The sequence below is a fragment of the Triturus cristatus genome, chromosome 4_1 (genome assembly GCF_964204655.1).
Source record: "Triturus cristatus chromosome 4_1, aTriCri1.1, whole genome shotgun sequence".
NCBI lineage: Eukaryota > Metazoa > Chordata > Amphibia > Caudata > Salamandridae > Triturus > Triturus cristatus.
In genome coordinates this window covers 1213204230-1213210229 of record NC_140585.1, presented here as the reverse complement: position 1 = coordinate 1213210229, position 6000 = coordinate 1213204230, and positions in this window count along the sequence as shown.

Below are 6000 nucleotides of genomic sequence, written 5' to 3'. Positions count from 1 at the left end.
CGCAGTCCAGGAGCAGCTACAAAGTGAATGGTGTGGCAGGACTTATCCATTATTGGGTGGTGATATGGAATAGGCTTTATACACTGGAAAGAAACATGCCAGGGAAAGTCAGTGTGTCTCACTGGTTTTTTACTTCATTATTCCTCTATGGGAATGTGGAGCCATGGGCTAGATTAACTTCCATTAGGCCTACAGATTCCAGACACACGCTTAAGTCCACTGTAAAGGATGTGAAAATAAGTATTCTACAGAGTCCAAAGTCATATTTGTACTGCTTTTGGGTCATCCAGAACGGTCATATTTCTCTGAGCCAGCCATGACCAGACCCAGGCTGAGGGCTGACCTCAGCTGGATGGATTGATAACCTTTCTTCCACAAGCGAGGGCCTCCTCTCCATGAAGAGAAGATGGGTGGGGCTACAGGCTCATCCATTAGCAGCTGTCACTGGGTGCCAGGCACCAGGCTGCACCAAGGAGGGAAGGCAGTGTGGGCGGAAGGGGCTTCAGAGACATGTGGCCAGAGACCCTGGACGACGCCATTTTGAACAAGCCCAGAGGCTGGACAAGAAGGAGGGAGCAGGGGCAGGGACGTGATGTGTCGCTGTTTGATAGGACCAACAGAGACTTCCTGCCAGCCCCCTACTCAACTTTTAAAAAGTGCTTGCACAGGAAGAGAAGCTCTCTCTGGGGTGTGGTCTGCTGAGGCTGAAGCTGAAGGTGCTGAGCCTGGCGCAATGGGCAGTTGGAAGGAGAGACCCCCTGACTGCCCCAGGACCCTAACAGTACCAGAAGAAGAGCCCAGGACCGGTGCGCAGCAGCAGTGGCCTCTGCGCAGGGACAAGAGAAGCCAAGGAGGAGAGCCAGGCAAAAGGCTGGCGCAGGGAGCCATTGAAGACAGCTCCCTGCTGAATCCACCCTCTCAGAGACCCCGAGGGCGGAGGAGAGTGTTCCCAGTGGCTTGGGCTGGTAAAGAGGAGCATGCAGCGCCCCATAATGCCTTGCCAGGCATTTGGAAATCTGCTGTTTTGGTGCTTTTCGGCCCCCAGAGGCGGGGGGTCACCCTCACTTGTGAAAAGGTGCTGGGGGGAGCTGCTGAAGAAGCGCAGTCTCCCCCCCCCCCCCCCCCCCCCCTCAGCACGAAGAAAAGTCCCACCCTCAGTGTCATGGTGACCTAAAGGAAACTACCCCTTAAGGGCTCAGCTAGCATTTAAACACCTTCTAGGCTGGAACTTTTGTTCTACAGCTGAGGGTGTGTGGAGAAGTGCATCATGAAGTGAAGGGCTGAGTTGGGGATGTGTGGAGAAGTGCATCCCCTGGAGGTGAAGTGGTGTAATTGCACTGAAATGCATTTACTAGTGGTTATTTCTTTTTAGGTGGACTGAAAGTCACATGTGTAAAGTGAAGTACCTGTGTATGGTGATGTTAAGCTAAATGGAGTTATGTTGCTGGACCTTCCTGCTAGGGGGTCTGGCTGTATTTACGTAATCCCATGCTTTTACCTGTGATTCCTTTTAAAGTGAAGAGGCGCACTGCAGGAGAAATGTAGTTGCCAGGAGTACTTCTTTTGAAGGGACTGTAAGTCACATGTGTAAGGAGATGTCATAAGCCAAGTGGGGTTATGTTGCCAGACAGTCCTGCTAGGGTGTCTGGCTGTATATGCGCAATCCTGTGATTTCATCTGTGATGCCTTTAGGGGCTGTAATGGCAATGCATTCAGATGATCAACCAAGGTGATGAGTACTGTCATTCTAAAGTGTGCGTAAACATGGATTATTGCTGCTGCGCTTAGGTGAAGACCCCAGACTGCTAGCCCTTAAGATATAGAGGTGCATACTTTATGGTAAGTAGGAGATGCTCAGTCAGGGTCATGTGTCACCAAGGCAGGTTTACCACTTTTTAATGCTTGTTGAGGTAATGGGGTGGGTCGCCACTGCGATGGTGCCAGTGCGCAGGGCCCTCGCTCCAGGTTATGTTCAACTAACTGCATTGGGGGCAAGTTGATGTGCATACATGGGAGTGGTGGTACTAGACCCCACCCCCCCTGCGGGAGGGGTGGAGATGTTATGCAATGTCACAAAGTAATTCCAACAGCTTATGTATATTTGTAAATTGCTGCATAGTATTGAGTGGTGTGTGTGTTTAATAAATGTACTCTTACTTTTATAAAGCAAAGTACAGACTGGACAATCAATTATGGAGTGTTATTTTTGCGCACCTGCAAATGGCGATTACTAGCCCACACCACCTCCCTTGAGTAAGCCTCAGACTGCTCTGCAACGCTACCCTCTGAGAGTCAAGCGCTACAATTGGGTGTTTGGTTCCCAGTGAAGGACAAATGTTGTGCAGGCCTCACAGATGCTGCCTCGTTTTCCAACACCTACTAACACCGGCAATAACATCACCGATACACGATCCCCCATAGAAAGGACTTAGGTGCACTATAAATGATTAGACACCAAGTTACCATAATAGAGATTGTCAAGAAAAGAATAGGGACAGTAAATAAAACGTGAAGTGACGCTGTAGAGTTGACTTTATAATGAGGAAGAGTGGGGGAGGGGAAGAACAGTTAGGGGAATTGTATAAATATCCTTTGTTCTAGGAAATAGGTTGGTACATCAGAAATATCATAAACACGATGTTTAATTTCTTAAGCAAGTAAGTTGGATACATACGTATTTGACTACATATATGCCAATGTATAAATATACGTACAACAAATTGCGGATGTCCCTAAATTGACAATAAAGAAATATTAAAATTTAAAAAAATCACCCGAGCCCTTTTCTCTCTTTGAGAGATGCCACAAGTTCTTTATTCTGGCAGCCTTAAAGTGGCACACATTGTGGGTTGCTCCTTTGCCACTCTAGGGTGAACCATAGAGATTACTTTTCCTGGCTTCTGGTACGATAAATAGATGCCCTGGGGTCTGTTGCTCCTAGGTGGACCGATTGATTACTTATCCTGGTTACTTGTAACCATTTCATGCCAGGGGTTTCCCCCCCATTTGTTTTCGGGTTAACGGTATAGAGCATTTATTTGGATGCCAAAACTCATGCACGCCATAGGGCTAGTCGCCAGTTACTCTAGCACAGACCCTAGCAAGTAAAGTTTGGCTGCACCTCTTTCACTCCAGGAGGACCTTAGCAAACAACAATTAAACTCTGCTTTAGAATTCTCCACCACAAAGCAGAGGATGTACCTGCACGAGCTGGGCATTAGGCCATGACCTCCTAGTGTGTGACACGTCACCTTTGTCTTGATGTGACCTTGGACCCTAGCAGCCTCTAACAAGTATATACCTAAGGATTGCCCAAAGGATCCTGAGTAGACTCTACAGAGCCTTTATGGGCTGTGTTTCTCCTGTTTATCTGTTGGTTACACGCTTGTTGTTTCGCTCTTTACGATGGATGCTTGACTCTAGCCAGGCTATGGGCTATTCGTCTGTAACTCCAAGGGATACCATGTCAGGCATTTATGTTGACTGTATCCAGAATGCGCCCAAGAGCCCCTTTTCTATTGAACCTGGCGAGGCCCTGTAGAGCAGTGGTCTTCAAAATTTTTAATGCCATGCCCCCCCCAGTGGAGAAAACTAAATCACCGGGGCTCCCCTCAATTTTTCACAATTATTCTATTAAACGGGCAAGGTTTAAATATGTATAGACTTATTTAAACATTGCAGTTAAGTTCTGTTACCGTTTTACAAATGCAATCAAATATATGATGGCCAAACATACCATTCAGGTCAGGCAGGGCTTTCTAACATGTCAAGTATCCATAATGTGGTTATTAGAAATGGGGCTGGGGATTTTAGAGAATATTAGGAGTCCTTGCCCTTTTGACACCTTCTCCCAGCCAGAAAATCTACGATAAAAGTGATGGCCTATTACAAAGCGGCTTACTGCCGCTCACTTTTTCTGATGAAAACAAATGACTATTATCAGCATAATGCTTCTGTTGGCCAGAGCCAGGCCCCTGGGATCACTTGAGTCCCCCCTAGTGGGGCCGGCCCCCCAGTTTGAAGAGCCCTGCTGTAGAGCATTACATGGGCTGCCAGTTATCAAGTACAGTACTTTGCCTCCCTCTTCTGTCACCCCTGGGTAGTCCCTAAAGAGCATTTAATATTGTTGTGTTATTCCTGGGCACTTCTGAATGGACTTTTGAGATCAGTTACCATGGCTGCCTCTATACAGCTCCTGCCTGCTGGTCTCTCTCCTCTCACAACCGCCTATAGGTTCCACCATGGCTGCCGGCATTCAGTGCTCTACATAGGCTGCTTCTCCGTCGCTCCTGGCTGGATTCTACAGAGATCTGTACAATATGACAGAACAGCAATATGTTAATGTAAGGTGCATGAAATGTATCTGTCACTCCTGTTACTGTCACTACCCGTCTAGGTGCAGTGACCTAAGGCAATATACGAGCACCACTCTGGTCACTCACGCTACAAAGCACCTTCTAAAGAGGCAACACTGCAATCCAACACTCTTCCAAATAAGCATTTCCCATTGAGAGTAGCATACTACCCATCAGCTAGTTGACTTCAGCACCTCATCGGCCTTATTGGGCCCTATTTTTATGTCCTTAACGGCACTGGCAAAACCAGTTGATTTGTGAAAAATCAATGTAAAAAAAAATAAAGGTAATCCATGTCAGCAATTTAGTTTCTGTATATATTTCACGTTCTACTTAATCTTGCATTCCCTAACAGTGCTAACTATTTCTAGGATGTTGTATTTATGTATTTTTTTCATGCAGCATATTACTCTTGTATAGTGTTTGCTTTCAACTCAGTCACATCTAGGTGTTTATGATTGGCCACAATTGAGAGCTCTGGAGTGGAGGCTGAAGGCAGTGTGAGTTTGATACAGTGTCTTCCAGTGGGGCAGAAAGGCGTTCGGAGTACATGGTCCTCCAATCCTTGGCCTCTCTGCAGAGTGCACACAGCAATGGTCATGTATTCCAGCTGCAATTGTGATTCTGTGCACATCTGTGTGAAGCAGGTACAATGTTAAAATACTGTTAAAATATTAAAAAGGCGAAAGTAAAAGAAAATGTAGTGCTTACAGGTGAGTGGGTGCGTTGTGTGTTTGGAGTTGGTAAAGTGAAAGAGAAGCAAGGAAGTGCATGAGAAGATGAAAAGAAGGAGCTGGAGAGTAAAGAGGTGAGGGTTAAGATGGTAGAGATGTGGAGAGAATGTCTAACAGAATGAATATAATAGGAGTGATTGAGACACTTTGAACACCACCACCCCTTCCATAGGCCTCAGTAATTCACAACCTCTTAATTTCAGAATTTAAACATTTTCAGTATTATTTACAATAAAATTATTGTTGTTACTCATTTATCTTAAGGAGCTAACAACCACTGACAAAGTAAACAGTCCGGGACAGTTTTAGGAGTATGTCATTTGCTTTGTTATATATCTGGATGGGTGCTATCACAAAGTTCGGCGAGGAACCAAAATACAGGTTCGGTGGCACAGCATGGGAATCACAGAAATGTAGTTTACATGTTTGAGCCGTGCCCTTAAACGCATAAACCACGTCCCTAGTAGAGAGCCTCCTGTTCCCACTTTATAATCCCACTTAGAGCCCTGTTGAGGACTCCAAAAGGAGTCTTGGTCTGTCCCCAAAAACGTTAGATATTCAGGGCACCACTTATTTTCACACATTAAGACCGTTATAAGGGAGAAAGCTTCTGTCACTAGACAAACTGGAAATATAGGTTTTGTTACGTAACATTGGGGTGGGACACTGCTGCCATCGGTGTTGCATCTAGCACTCTGGAAACGATTCAAGGCATACCCGAATGTTTGGTTGGGATTACTGGGGATTTTAATAGGTCCTACGTAAGAAGGGTGGCGTACTGTGTATTTTTTACTTATATTGTTTTAATGACTAAGATAAAAACAAAAATGTCGGACTGAATGTTGCTAACAGGAAGTAAAACCATTTCATACATGGGAATGGTTTTTAAAAGGAACCGTTTTGGGCATTTG